This window comes from Alligator mississippiensis, chromosome 1 (assembly GCF_030867095.1).
Source record: "Alligator mississippiensis isolate rAllMis1 chromosome 1, rAllMis1, whole genome shotgun sequence".
In the NCBI taxonomy this organism is placed as follows: Eukaryota; Metazoa; Chordata; order Crocodylia; family Alligatoridae; genus Alligator; species Alligator mississippiensis.
In genome coordinates this window covers 149824678-149840481 of record NC_081824.1, presented here as the reverse complement: position 1 = coordinate 149840481, position 15804 = coordinate 149824678, and positions in this window count along the sequence as shown.

Sequence of the window (15804 nt, the reverse complement as noted above, 5' to 3'; positions counted from 1 at the left end):
CATCCAGCCCCACTTCATGGTTGACACTTCCAGCTAGGTTCAAGACACTAAGGAGGACTCCAATGCCATCCAGATCAAGAACGGGGTAGCCACCCCTTCACCCTGCCCCCACAATGGCTTGGGAACTGGTACAGTAGGGGACTCCATACTTCTATGTGCTGGTGGGGAGATGGAGCCATCTGAGGACCCCAATGCCAGGCTGTGGCACACAGCTTCTCCCACTGACTAACAGCCCCAGGACAGTTTGACATCCTCTTCACTGCCTGTAACAGTGCCTAGAGGGGTGCCCACATTGCTGTCACAGGGGATGAAAACTGACCAGGGCCCCAGACCCAGTTGCTAAGAAGTGCCCCAAGGATGCCCAGTACTGCCTGACCCAGGTAAGCTTAAAATACACTATAACAGTTTCACTATGGTTAGTGAGGAACTCTCCTCACCCCCACCCCCCAGCAGAAAGACCTGCCCTGCAAAGGGACAAAAGATGGTTGCACTATGGTGTCTTTGTACCTAGAGGAGCAGAGATGGAGGCAAAGGGGGAAGGTTGCTGACAATCTGCCTCTTGGGGTGGGGTATGCCTTAGGCTGACTTGCTCAATAGCCATTTTCCATCACAGGTAAGGAGTGGCAAGTTCAGGTGGAAGGGACAATTCATCTGGTCCATTACCTGTCTTTAACATAAAGATTACATGACCATTGCTCCCCAGTTCACCTTAAATTGATGGGCACTTAGGCTTATGGCCCATCTTATACTTCAAAGAGAGTTTGATCCTTTATTTAAAGTTTTAGAGACAATTTTCGTGCCTTTTTGTCAAATGCCTACACCCCAACAATATTTTGCAACCAAACGTATTAACAAATAAAGAAGTTTAATTGTAAAGATGGGCCATGGTTCTAAACAAATAATTTAAAACAAATACAGCCTTAGGATAATGGGCTAGAACTCAGGTTAGAGGCCAAGGTAAGCCTGCCTATAGGAAAGTAAGTCACACCCACAGACCACTTCTTATCCACACAAAGATTAATCATGGTTGGCCTCTAGCCTTGAAAATTTTTCACAAAATCATTTCAGTCACAATCTGCCCATTCCAAACTGGAAGAAAACTGTGTTCATGAAATCCTTTTAGAAGTCTTTTAAAATTAAGTTGATAATAATAAAGTTTCTAAACACTATTTTCTAGCATTAAAAGTGCCTAAAGAAAAAAAATTAAAGCCAGAAAAAAATGACAGCATGATGAAACAGAGAGAGAAAGTGAGATTCTTTTTTTGGAAAAAGATAATTGTTATCTTTCATTGTACTGTGGAGAGATGAGGAAAGTGTAAATTGCTGGCTGACCTGTTTTCTGTTTCTATAAAAATGAAGAGCTATTTCCTTTATCAGCGGTGAGTTAGTTCTTATCTCTGGGACTGTAATTACTAATTACTTACTTCTGGTGAGTAAACATGTTCAGGGGCAATAATGTTAGTACTGGCAAACTGATACAAGATGAAGATTCAAAAACCACCCAACCCTAATTGCAGCTTGGTAATAGTAAGTTTGGAGTGTTGTTGTAGTGTGAGAGTCCAGGAAATGTTCAAAAGACATTTATAAAAGCCATAGGAAGGGCACTTGATACCCAAAAGCTTGTCCAACAGCTCTTCCAGTTATACAGCTGGTCCAAAGAAAAAATAGCTGTGTAATACAACTGGAACTTCCAAAGCAACCTAAATGTGTTAAAAAACCCAAACATATTCAGCTGTGTACTTGCATGAATCACTTTTTAGTACCTCTGAGGCCTAATACTTAGGTAACTTTGCAAGGGATCTTCTACTATGTTAGACCCTTTTGATGCCATTCTGTTTTATCTGAACAGCTTTGTCAGGGCTTCATCAAGAATTCATCAGCCTTCACTTAAACTTCAGTTATACTGGGAAACTGAGCAGCTGCCGACAGTCATTGTCAGTGATAGATCCTCTGAAGCACTGTTGAAAACAGTATAGGTTGGTGGTTCTTAACCCTTTTAAATTCACAGCATCCCTAGTTAGATTCAAGGGCGCGTCTATACATGCGTTAAAGTGTCACAAAAAACATGTTTTTTAGCTAATGCACATTAAAATAGGCTAATGCACATTTTTCTAGTACCTCACAATGGAGGTATTAGATTTAATGTGCATTGATGAGTGTGTAGGTGGGCCCAAGGTGCCCCTCCATAAATTTTGAGAATTGAGTGGCATCCCATTTCAAAAGACGAATTTGTTACAGTGCTTATCTTCCTTGCAGAGGGGCTGGGCAGTAGAGGTGGGTGAGCTGAAAGGCAGGGAGAGCTTGAGCCTGTCATTTTCTGTTTATCTCCTCACATCTTGTTTATGTCCCAACACAAAGGTGGGCAATTATTTCAGGCGGAAGGCCGCTTACTGAGTTTTGGCAAGCCATCAAGGGCTGCATGACAGGCAGCTAGGGGCAGATAAATATTAATTTTCTAAATTTTTTAGGGGACCCGCGGGCCAGATAAAATGGCCTGGCAGGCTGCATCCAGCCCCCAGGCTGGATTTTGACCAGCCCTGTCCCAACACCTCCAGCAACACCCCTGAAAAGGAACTCATGGCAGCCCAGGGTGCCACAACACCCTGGTTGGAGAATTGCTGGTGTAGTTGTAGATTTTGTCTACTTGTGAAAGGCTTGTCAGTGTAAACTAGGATGTAAATCTAAACCAATTTAAAATGGCTGCTTTTGGGTAGCCCAATGTAGGACACAGTCTCATCTGTTTCACATATCTCCAGAACTGGTCCACACCTTTTCTGGTTCCAGTTACTATATCCATCTTAGTTTGGTACCATGGGTATGCTAAACATCTCTACCCCACATCTGTGACCATGTGAAACCTGAGATCTTGCTCCTGCCTTTGTTTCAAGGTAATTTGCATCATCACAGATCCTCACAGGAGGTGAGAGGCTCCATACCAGCTATGAGCTGACTGCCTAGAGGAGTTTTCCATCTATTGACTCCTCTGTGAAATATGAGCTTTCATTTCGACCCAGGAGAACTTTTACAATCTTTTCTCCAATGCCTGATGAAGGGTGTTTGTGCCCAAAAGCTTGCAATTAAAGTAATTTCTTTTCCAAAAAACTTTGTTGGTCTAAAAAAATATATCATTTTTACTAGGAGTCCTGATTGTCTTGTGGGGTAGAGGGCATTTTCCCAAACAGGGAGCAGCATAGCCATATTCATGATGAAACACAGCACCTGATGCTCCATCTCTCAGGGGAAAAAAAAAGCTGTGAACACAGCTATACAGGTTTTTAACAGAGATAATTAGCTAGGGACACAGCTGCATAAAATGTGGCATTCTGCTTCCAGTTCACAAACTGGTAACCTCTCAGACTGGAAGCAATATCATGGCATCAAGTGGCATTATATATGCCAACTCAGTTGACAGATCAAAATGCTGCCTACCACCTATCTACAACCATTCCTCATATGAACATTCCCCTTTTGATGAGGGTTTTTTCTTAGTTTAACTCATAGTACTTGGGAAGGGGTTTAAAATAAAATGAAAAACTCACATGGATTCTGGAGCAAGACAGTCCACATAAGTACCAGAGCACACATGAGGCACAGCAAAGCAAGATCTTACCTTTGATCTGATGGCATTTCTATTTATCCTAAAAGTAACCTGTTAACTTTGGAAAACGATATTCACTCAATGCTATAATCTCAGGGCAGTTCTAGGCAACAAAATGGGCAGAAATCTATTGGTAAAAACTGAATGGGAAAATGGAGCCTTGGCATGTGGCTAGCAGAACAAGCAGGTCAGCCACTCCTGCAATTCTCTATAAATTAAGCAGTGGTTTTCAGCCTTTCTTCATTTGCGGACCCCTAAAAATTTTCAAATGGAGGTGCAAAGCCCTTTGGATTGTAAGTGTAGGTATTACTATTTACAAAAATTTGATTGATCATAGTTATCTTTCTTGGATCCTGTAGACATAATCTGCAGACCCCCAGTGATCCAGGGCCAACAGGTTGTAAACCACTATTGGTTGCAGTCATTTGAGAACCTGCAATCAAAAACCCTATTGGTTGCAGCCATTAGCACATTCCAGAATAACAATACTGCACATCTGAGCTCTTCTGATACCCACAGTACAGTTTCAAATGTTGTCCTCACTCTGAAAGTTCTCTCCCAGACAGAAAGAAAGGAACTGATAATGTTGGGGGGTGGGAGGGGTGGTGGCCCCTGGTTGGGGGAGAAAGGGAGAAAAGGGCCTACAGCCCTGGCATAAATGAATAGATGGGGAAACATGTAGGAACATAAATCACTGACATGGAGAATGAAGACACAGAACTCATTGCGCATAGAATAAAGGACCCTGGTGAGGGAGAAGGAACATGCAACCCCTGCTCTGGGGCAGGGATAGAAGTTTGCAGGAAGTCTCTAAAAATCAAGGGAGATGAGAGGATGGCCTACAGAGACCTTGTTGAGGGGTGAACAGAGGATGGCAAGGAGTCCCTGGTGTGTTCAATGAGCCCGTCCCCTGGAAACAACAAAGTATGTGACCCCATATCTGAAGCCCCAGGCTGAAGAGTCTGAGAGGTAGGATACTTGCTGGTAGTAGAGCCACAGAGACTTGAATGATTGAGCTCTGTTCAGTTGATACAATTTGGAACCAATTCAGCTGATTTGGCCTAAGACACAAATAAATAAATAAATAAATAAATAAATAAATAAATAAAAAGAGAATAATCATATTAGTAAAATATGACTGGTAAAACAATGTAAATACGACCTAAGAATGGATAATGCATACATTAATTTCCTGCTGTCAACTGGACACATTATATTACAGACGCTTTAAATTTCATATACAGCAAAATTGACATATTCCAGCAACAGTTCTTTATTTTTATTTGTACGCTTTTCAGAGTAGATTCTTTTGTCTTTTGTTTTATGTAGTATTGTAGCTGTTGACAGCACTGCATGCACAATAATACTACCTTTCCATTTTCCAAGAAAGGAAGGAAAGATCTGTTTACTGACAAACAAAAAAAATGAAATTCAGACCCAGTCTTTCCTAGAAGTTGCCCTGTCACAAGACTTACATCTACTGAGTAATAACAAGTCCCTCAGTTAGTATTATCTGTATAAAACTCCCTGACTATTGTCTTTTCCTTCGTCTCCTAGATTACTGAAACACAGAGACAAGCTTCCCCTTTCATATTAGCAAGTATTTTGAGTTCTTTTTTTCTTGAAATCTCTACTGTTTATGGTACAAGATCGACTATTCTAGGAATGAGGAATTGAAAAAAGAAGACTTCAAATTAATTAGCTAACTGATACGGAAAAGATTAGGAGCTCCTCTTGGAGGTAAGTCTTCATCATATTTTAAATGATCTTTAATTCTGCCCCAGAAGTTTGGGTAAGGTATAGTGGGAACAGTCCCACATGCAATAATGTTCATAACAAAAGTCATCATTAGGACTGGACATTAGCAAAATCAGCTGGGAGTTAATGCTCTAACCTTCTTTTACAGAGTTAAAGATTTTTTTTTTAAGACTTTGAAATAGCAGTTAATTAAATCATTATACACTGCAATTTGCAGTGTGTACATAAAATGTTATAAAAATCAGTTAAGGGTTGGATCCTGCAGGATGTTGAGTGCTTTGTATTAAAGCTCTTAATTCTCACTGACTTCTACTTGTACATTGTGTCCCTGCAAAGAACTTCTGTCTCAGTTCTCAGTGCCCAGCAGGTTTACTTTTCCTTGACTTCATGACAGGTGAAGGCTCTGTACTTCACAAGATGCTGTATGCTTTGCTTGATCAGTAGGTAAAGGCTTATTGTGCGAAATATTTAAAACTTCTACTGTGCTCAAGGAGAGCAATATCAAACCTTATACGTCAAATGAAAACTGCTGGTGGAGAATAAATATAAGGGAAAACTGGGAGGCTTTCACCTCCGAGTCTTTGGTTAGAATCTGTCATAGGGTATATTTACACTGACTAGTGTAGTTAGCTTAGGGGAGGTGGCCCAGGTATTTGAAGCAATCCAGTTGCAGCAGTCTGGACCTCTGCATTGTTGTTTGCAGTCCCTCAGTATGAGGATGACAGTCTTCCAGTAAATAGGGAAGTCAGCCCCCTCCACCTCTATAGATGGTGGAGAAGGCTGATTTAACATCTGCATATTTAGCTGCAGAGGGGGTGAATTGTTTCAGGAGAAAGGAGTAGATCCTGGTGATGTCAAGTCACTGCTCTTTCCCTTTGTCTTTTTCATCTATCCACCTTCATAATGAGGCAAATTTGCTCAAAATTATTGATACCTTCTTGTATGTTACAGCACCATTGGGGATGATTCAGTGCTCCAGCCTCCCAGGTACAACATGTACTACTGTTAATATGTTGCAGGGGTTTAGGTTGTAGCCGTGTTGGTCTAAGGATATAGGCAGACAAGGTTCCTTGGGTGAATTTGATATCTTTCATTAGACCAACTAAGTTGGTCTAATGAAAGATATCAAATTCACCCAAGGAACCTTGTCTGCCTACTGTTAATATAGCATTTCTTCAGACTGGTCTTCAAGGTGTCCTTGAATCTCTTTTTTGCCCACCTCTGGAGTGGTGATAATTGGCAAGTAGAGACTATAGGATCTGTTTTGGGATCTGGTTGGCAGTCATCCATCCCTATGATGTCCAATGGAGCCAGTGCCACATAAACATGGCTTCAATGCTGGTAGCAGTGTTGCCAAGTCTCATGAGAAAGAAAAAAAGAAAAAAAAAAGCAGCACTGCCTTTAAAAACAAGCCCAACACATTTCAAAGAGAGAGGTGTGGGGGTGCTTATCAACCTGGGAGTCCCAAAAAATTAAAGTGACTTTAAAAGCAAACAAACAAACAACCCCTCCCCCCCAATTCTATTTCTTATAAGCAGTGACTGGGGGTGTTGGCTTGAGCCAAAATGCTTTTTCTTCTTTTGTATGGCTGACTTGGAGCAACAATTATAAGTCCAGCCAAAAGGCTAACATTCTTTTCTCCTTCCAATTCATATGAAGATTTTCTGAAGACATCACTAAAGGCAATTCCAAAGCTTTCAGGTGTTTCCAACATATCATCCAAGTTTCACACCCATACAACAGGGTAGGGCTGACAACAGCCTGGTAGACAGCCTGATATGATAATGGAAGACAGTGGTTTAGGGTGGGTTGGAAAAGGTTCTTGGTTTTCATGAGGTTGACAGTGAGTCCAAGCTTTTTGAACAGGTCACAGAAGCAATTAAGTGACCTTCAACTCTTCAACTGAGTGAGCACAAAAGACACAATCATCAGTGTATTATTTAACTAGCACTTCTTATGGACCCCTGCACAGACTAATTTATTCTACCTGGTGTCTGGTAGTAACTGAGCATGTCTCCATGCGTGCTTTACTGCGCATCAGACTAATCTCATACTCAGTAGGACGTGCACACGCACCGCCTGAGAGCACCGATGCACCCCCTGTCAGGCCACACTCCCTGTTTAGGTGGCAGGCTGGGGGGCAGGCAGGAGTGCTGGTGCCCACCCTGCAAGCGCCAGTCGGGGAGCGGGGCTGCCAGCAAAAGCAACCACGCCACTTTCGGAGGTCCCACGGCCACTTCCGGAAGTGATGCGGCTGCTTTTGGTGGCGGCCCTGATCCCTGGCTGCCACTTGCAGGGGTGGCACCGGCACTCCTGAGTGCCCCCCAGCCTGCTGCCTAAACAGGGAGCATGGCCTGACAGGGGGTGCACCGGCGCTCTCAGGCGGTGCATGTGTACCCCTGTGCACCCCCTATGCGTCGCCACTGGTTATGTTCAATTTGTTTCCAACACTGGCACCCATGTAGATGCATACTTGGGAGCAGTTTCATGCAGCTGAATTTACTGCGTAGTGTAAACTGCACATGTAGATGCGCCCACTGACACCAACTGCTAACTGTTCTTTGGGTCCTGTTATAGCATTGGAGCATGAGCTCTATCTCCTTCCAATAGAAAAAGGCCCACTTTATAAAAGCTGCCACTCTGATTAGCTTCCTTGTTTCCAGTCTTCAAGCAATCAGAATAAACTGGCATGCAGGCTAAAGGACCCTCTAATTCAGCGATACCCAACTCATAGCTTTAAAGCTACATTTGTTTTTTAAGGCCTTGCAGGCAACTCTTATGAATTCCCTGGGTCTGACCAGAACTCCCATGCCTATCACTTTTTTTCCTGAGGTTCTGGAGAAGTGCTAGTTGTCCGTAGGCATCCTCCCACCTATATCAGAAAAAGGAGCTTGGCAAGGGAGAGAATTTCTCCCTCAGCAACTATAAGAGAGGAAAAAAAGAAGATATAATATCTAATAGATTAAAGATGCATGCAAAATAATCATGACGTGGCATACAACCCTAACACTGCTACGCATCGTTTTCACCTTGATGCTCTTTTAGCATGTGAGGATGCTGAGTCATGCTGACAGGGGGGCATGGAGCAAAACATTGAATGCAGAGGAAAAAGGTCATGTTATGATTACTCTGTATCCCACTATAGCACCATTAAATGCCAAAGAGGCTTTCTTTAGATTTGTGTCACTTCTAAATGTAGATGGTTTCTTGGCATCAGGTTTAAGGAACATTTCTGGGGCGTTGTAGAGAAATTTCCACTTGAAGATGGCTCGACTGACCTGTTCTATTGGAAAGACAGGACTCTTGTTTTCAGAACTGTTACTGGCATATTAACAAGTAGTATAGTCACATCATACCCACAGTGGGTTTGGGTTTTTTTGGTTTTTTGTTTGTTTTTGTTTGGTGGCGGGGGGGGGGGAGATTTTTTTTTTTAAGCTTTTTCTGGCCATAAATCAGACTTTAGCCACCTTTGGGCCTAAGGGTAAATATATGCATAATTGTCAGTTCTTAGAAAGACAGGGATTTCTTTATTTTCAGCAAAAGGTAGACATCCCCCCTCTAGAGAGAAATCATCCAAACAATGTAGAATATGTCTTTGAACTTTCCACAGTACAAAGTTTAGAATGAGGACAAAGGCAGAAAGACTGTGTGTGAACTTTTTTGTAAAACTCTTGTTGTTAAATTGTGTTAGCTTTGCAGCTAAGTATTTCTGCGAGTTAGTAGTGTGCCCAGATACAAAAACATATGTCCTGTGACAGATAGTGTGGTTTTTTTCCTTGAAAAAGTCTAAACATGAGTGGCTACTTTACTGCAGTAATAAATCTTTACTAACCCCCTCTATCTTTTCTGTATAAGGAAATAACTTGTGTTTGTGGAGAGGTATTTTACATGCCATCTCAGTAAAGTTTGCTGAAGGAGAAGCAATTTCTGTTGAAGAGCCTGAAACCCCTCAACTTCTGTGAATCCTACAATATTAAAAGTGAAGCTATTTAAGTTTAGAAAAAGTCATCAAGAATCCTTACTTATGTTTAGACTAAATCATCTGAGGTTACCTTAGTTTCTTTCAAATGTGTGTTTAGTTTGAGGCCATGGAATTAATTGATTGGAAAGAAATTCTTTCCTCCTACAATGGGATTCTGCAGAAATCTGGGGAAACTTCTGTGACTATAGATTACTGTAAACTGAAAGTAGCAAATGAGGGCAGATTTTTGCCCTTTGTTCAAACCCTGGGCCCGATTCTCCATGGTAATGAATCTTATGTAGGTTATTTGTACCTGCATAAGAGTAGTGCAAAATGTTTCCATTCTATTATGGTAAGCGACAACACCTTGAGAACCATGCACCTGATCCTGAAAGTCACTAGCATCTGTGGAGTCCCACTGACCTCAAAGGAAGCTGAAGAGTCTCAACAACTCATGGGATGAGACTCCATATGACTTCCAATACAAAAATCAACTGCACATGGGAGAATTACAGTGGTTAGTCAAGTTGACTTCTTCCAGTTTTATAGAGCAACCCAGAGTTCCTCCAGGATCAATTAGTATGCACAGATTTTACATAGCCTTGAAGGAATAGGGGGAAAAAAAGTATTACTGAATGTAATAAATTGCATTAACCCTTTGAATACCTCAGGAAAACAATGTGTATTCAACAAAAGTGTGCTTGTATAGTCTTGTGGATATACTTTGTACGGTATGTCCCAATTAGAAAGGAAGTGAGCTTAACAGAGAATCAGACTCAGACAGACAATCCTACTTTATTTGGAAAAGCTGCACACTCACTATGGTTCACTTGTTCAGAAGAAAAACCAAGCTTGAAAAATGCAACTGTTTAAATCAACCGGTAATAGTTTCAACAGAATAAAACAAGTCAGGTTGAGGAACAGAAGACAGCATAGTCTGGAGGAAAGCAGTCTTGCGCAGGTATGAAGCAGGAGGTGCTGAATTCTAATTATGGCTGTCACTTACTTCCAGGGAGGATTTGATTTAAACCAATTTGATTTAAATTGTGTTTTAAGTTGCTGGACAGAAAGCGTTAATAGTTGTTTTCTACAAAAAAAGTGCATTCCTGTTGTTTGATATAAATGTCATTATAATATTCCCAAAGAGGTCTATTATGGCCTGGCAAGCCGGCTGCCATGATAGGTTTTCCCCTTCTACCATATCATTCCCATACTAGATCTCAAAATCAATGGACAGGCTATACTCAGAAACTTATTCCTCAAGACTTCTGGAATATTCTGTTCAAAATGCTTCCCTTTTGTTTTTACTGCCCCTCCCTTATTGCATTTGTCTCTAGACTCCTCCTCCTTGCCCAGATCTACTCTACCTCCAATAGTCCTCTATTCATTTAACTTCTTGAGACTTTGCACTTTTACAGAGAGGTAAGGGCTTGACTCTTACATGCCCAAACTTGCAGAGAGACAATAGGGCTGATGGATAGATAATCGAGTCTGTTATGTCTCATCTCTATATACTGCTGTTAACAAGAACTTTATTTCTAGGGACACGAATCTGCAATTTGAGAACTGAAACCAAGCATCACAGAGATGCTTAATGGGACCTTCTAGACAAAGTGCCAAGTCTCATTGGGTAAAGATTAAAGAAAACTACTAATCTATAGAGGAGCCTCTGGGAACCCCATAAGATTGGGCCCCTAATATATTCCATAGCCTGTTGTGACCTATTTATAAAACTTTTCTAAAAAGGTTCCATCAATATTTTTTTCAAATAGTAAATAATTAGAAGTTATAATCCCCATTCCATGATATTTTTGAGCTCTACATATCTTTATATAGGGTTTGTTTGTTTTTTAAGCATCTGAAAAATAAAAAATATGAAATAAAAATACAATTAAATAAAAAAAATAATTAAAAAAAATCCGATTTTTAAATTCTCTCTCTCTCAAAATAAAGTTGATTTTTATCCACCCTGCTTACTTCTGTTGTCTTCTACCATCTATGTAGGGTTTTTCCACTTTCACTCCTCACTGTAGTTCCTTCTAAATAAAGAAGTGATAGCAACAGCAAGGACCATTGGGGACTCCATAGAATTTGCAGCACTTTTCCTTTTAGGGCAGAACTTGTCTTAGAGTAGTGCTTTGACCGATTGACTTGTACCATGTTTTTATTTGTGGGCTTAGACAGGTGATAAAATCTTGTCACAATAGGGCCAGTGTCTTTACAATGCTTAGACTAGAGAAACATTATATCAATGTTAACTTATTACTACTATTTTTTTAAATATAAAGCTGGCCCAACTACTATTTATTTTAGGCATTTTGATGAGTCCATCACAGTAGCTTCCTTTATCCAAAAGGATCTTGCTCATGACCAGTTGTTTACTTGTCTTGCAGTCTTTTGTTTGTATTCTCCAGAAGCTGATGTACTTGACCACTCCTCATTCATCTTTCAAATACCTTCTCCAGACTTCAAGGCTGTGTAAAAGAATTTATCCACCTAGTAATTACTAGGTAGGAGAGCAGGTGTTGACAGGGGAATAATTTATGGGGGGGAAGCCCCATATAAATGTTGAACTTTTACCGTGGTGACCATCAGTTTGGACATTGGTTGTATACCACATTTCCCTTTCCTTTCCACACTTTCCTTCTGTTGTCTTTTCAGAGAAGAAACAGTTAGGACACAAAAAATTGCTTAGAAATGACTTAGCACATTGTGGGAACTCCAGTGTGGAAGCTTTCCAATGTGGAAATTGCAATCCAAGTCACAGATTTTTTTTTGCTCAGCTTTCTCTCCTCAAGTTATTTCTTCATCTTTTGTTATTGAAGGAAGATTTCCGTTGAACTATTTTGTTACGTGCCACAAACATTAGGGCTTGTGCACAATCTAATCTCTTGAAAGTAGTGTCTTAGTCATGAAAAATCCCCTTCAAATATTTGAAGCTGGACTCTGTCAGCTTTAGCATTTCTGTTGAGCATTGTTGTTTTTGGGGGTTGTGTGTAATTAGGTACTAATCCATTAGGGACAAGACCTTGAACTGCATCCAATAACAAAGTGTGATGGAGCATGTGGTGTGTATAAAACACTGGTGCAATGGTCTTTTGGGTCCAAATTAATCCCAAGGATAATTATTGTCAATTATCCCAAGGTAAATTTATATGATACCGATTTTTTTCTTAAGCCTGCTGAGAGCTGCAACACCTAAAGCTTATGTGGCTCTTACTTTTATTATGCAATATTCATCAAAGCATAAGACAACACACAGCACTAACACTAGAGTTTCTCTCTGATGGTATAGGCCTTAATAATCTACTGCAGAGGTTCCCAAGCTTTTTCTTATTGTAAAACCCCTTCCAGATTTACTAGCTCTCCGTGTACTCCCACCAGTATACAGTTTATATTTTAACCCCTTAAATGCCAGTTATTGTTATTATAATGAAACTTACATCTGCCATTACACATTTTCTCCCGTATACCCCCTCCTGAAACATCTTGCATACTCCCAGGGGTATGTATACCACAGTTTGGGAACGCCTGATGTACAGGATTCCTTAATATAACTGAGTGATTTGCCCATGGTAACAAACTAAATCTGTGGCCAAGCAGGAAGTCAAGCCTAATCTCCCTGGTCCTAGGCAAACCATCAGACGATTCATCATGGCTTGTTGTGGCGGGGGTCCATCCCCAGGCCTGTCAAACATAGGCCTGACCCTCTGTCTCTGGGCTACCCATCCACTTATCTTGTCTGCCACATCTTGATGGAACAATAATTATGGTGTTACTCAGATGAGAGGCTGCCCATTTACTACTGCAACACTGAGGGTTGCTGTCTACTGCTCCAAACCTCCCCTACACAGTGGCTCACGCCTCTCAGATGGTATATAACTGCTGGCCTGTGCCCCCCTGGCGCTGGGGTTTTATGCAGTAGTGTGCCCCAATGAGGCCTCTTCCCCCCCAAATAGCCTCAGCCCAGTCCACTGGATAAAACAACAACATAAATATGCACCCCTGGGCTATAACATAATACAAGTCATAAAAGCTACACTCTGGCTCCTTAAAAATAGCAAACTGCTCCTCACACATTGAGCACCCCCCAGCTCTGGGTACCTTATAGACTCCTAGAGCCTCATTAGCCACAGCATTCCTAGGTAGCTCTGCCATGCAGGAGCTCTCTTCCCCTGGCCACTTGCCAGAGACCTCCTCTTACTACCCTGGACCCTGGGGCTTATTTGTGTTCAGAGGACTAGCCCCTTCCTGTCAGCTGACCAGCTTGGGTGGTTGGGCTATTAACCTCCTGGTGCTCATTGTTCCTGTAGACTCGGGTCTTAAAGGGGCAGCTCTGCCTCTTAGTAACGGGGCTAGGGTTCCCTGTTACACGTATCTACTTCCATCTAATCTGACATATGGGCTCCCTTAGATGTCATCTTCTGAATTTTAACTTGATATGGCAAAAATGACTTGGTGTCAACAGCAAACAACAGCAATGTCAACAGACCAGCAGGTCTGGAACATAGATTTAACCTCTTCATACCCAAGACACCCAAGGCTGGGGTCTGTCTTTTCAGCCCATTTTATAATGTGTGGCGTATCTCATTTGAGAGAGGTGTTTGGTGCTACTGCAGACATCCTTTTGTTAGGGCTGAAGATGCTGAGGCCTTTAGTTTAAGGGATGCCATGAGTTTTAAATCTATTTTGAATAAGCTGTCTCGTAGCAGTTGCGATTGTTCCACTGTCCAAACCTCTTCCAAAAATCCTTCCCTGTCTTCTCCTGGCAGGTGAAAGATTTGCCCAGCCAGAAGGGAAAATTCACAGTATAGACCAGAAACCACAGAGCGATTACATGAAACCAAGGAAATATAATCCACCCCCCCCCACTCATTTTTTATGTCAGCAACTTGATGTGCCTTTTCTATCTTCTTTCTAGCAGTAGGGGAAGGGTGACAAAGGGCAAAGGGGATGGAGCTAGACCGGGGACGGGCAATTATTTCAGCTGGAGGGCTGCTAAATGAGCTTTGGTGAGCTGTCGAGGGCCGCAAGGGTAGCCCCGCCCCTTGACAGGTGCTCCGCCACTGGTAACCATTGTGGGACCAGAAGTCCTGCCCCAACCGCTGACCTTTGCCCCCGGAAGTCCCTCCCCTTGCCCCCCAGAAGTACTTCTTTTGGGAGGAGGGTTGCTATCTTTGAACCAGAAAAAAACCCCCAAATCATACACTAAAAGTCAAACACCTACTATAACGTATTTTAAATTTATTACAAAAATATCTATGTCATGATTTGTGTTTGCATACTGTATATAGAGGTGATTGCGCAATAACTAAAAAATAAAGTCTTTCTTTTGTATATTGTGTGTGGGGTGTGTGGCGGGGTTTATGGTGGAGTGTGGGAGGTGTGCATGTGGGGGTTTGTCAGGGGGTGTGGTTGTGTGTGGGAGGCAACAGGGTATGTTGGGGGGGTTTATGTGTGGGGGGATTGTGGGGGCAGGGTGTGAGTGTGTGGGGTTTGTAGGCTGCACAGCCCTGCCAGCAGCAGCAGCAGCAAGCGGCGGGTGCTCACAGTGCTCATGGCCTGTGCAGGCACTGCTACCTGATGTGCCAGCGCTGCACATGGTGGTGAGGAGCTCAGCGCAGCCCAGCCTGCCTGCCTCTACAGCACGGGGCTCTCTGTGGTGCATGTGCAGCTCTGTGCCAGTGGGGGAAGCCTATGCGATACAGCCGGCTGCCTTCCCTACTCCCTGCCATGCAGGTCCCAGGGCTCCACTGGGAAGCAGGGGGTGGGGCTCCATTGCAGAGAAGACACCCAGCTCCATCATACAGGGCTTCCCATGTGGGTGCAGAGCTGCACATGCACTGAGTGGAGCCCTGTGCATTAGAGACAGGCCAGCCTGGCTGTGCTCCTCACCACCACATGCAGCACTGGCCGGAGCTATGCACCACTGGGTGGCAGTGCCTGTACAGGGCACAAACACCACAAGCACCTGCCACCTGCTGCTTCCACCGCCGGCAGGGCTGTGCACCATGAAGGGATTGTGTGGGGGGGTTCCTACACCCCCTCACCTTCCCTCATACCCACACCCTGCCCACCTGCACTCTGTACTCTCGCCGGCCCCCTAGGCGCCAGCTCTGCACTGCCACCAGCCCCATGCTCCCCACTTGCCCCTGGCTTGCTGCTTCCCTGCCTGCTTTCCGGAGCCAGTAGGAGGCTGCAGCAGCGGCAGCCCCACCAGCCCTGTCCCAAAGCTGAGTGCTGACTCGGTCTGGCCCTTCCATCCAGGTGGGTGGGAGTAAGGTGTGTGGGCTGTGTTGGGTACAATTAGTTGGTGGGTGCCCACGGGCTCAATTAAATTGCCTGGCGGGCCAGATCCAGCCCGTAGGTCATATTTTGCCCACCCCTGAGCTACACTGTTTTCAGTGGTGGCAGGTAAGAAGGAGCAATGGGCCGAAGTGGCAGCAAGGGGAATTTAGTTTGGATAGGAGGAAAAACTCATCACAAA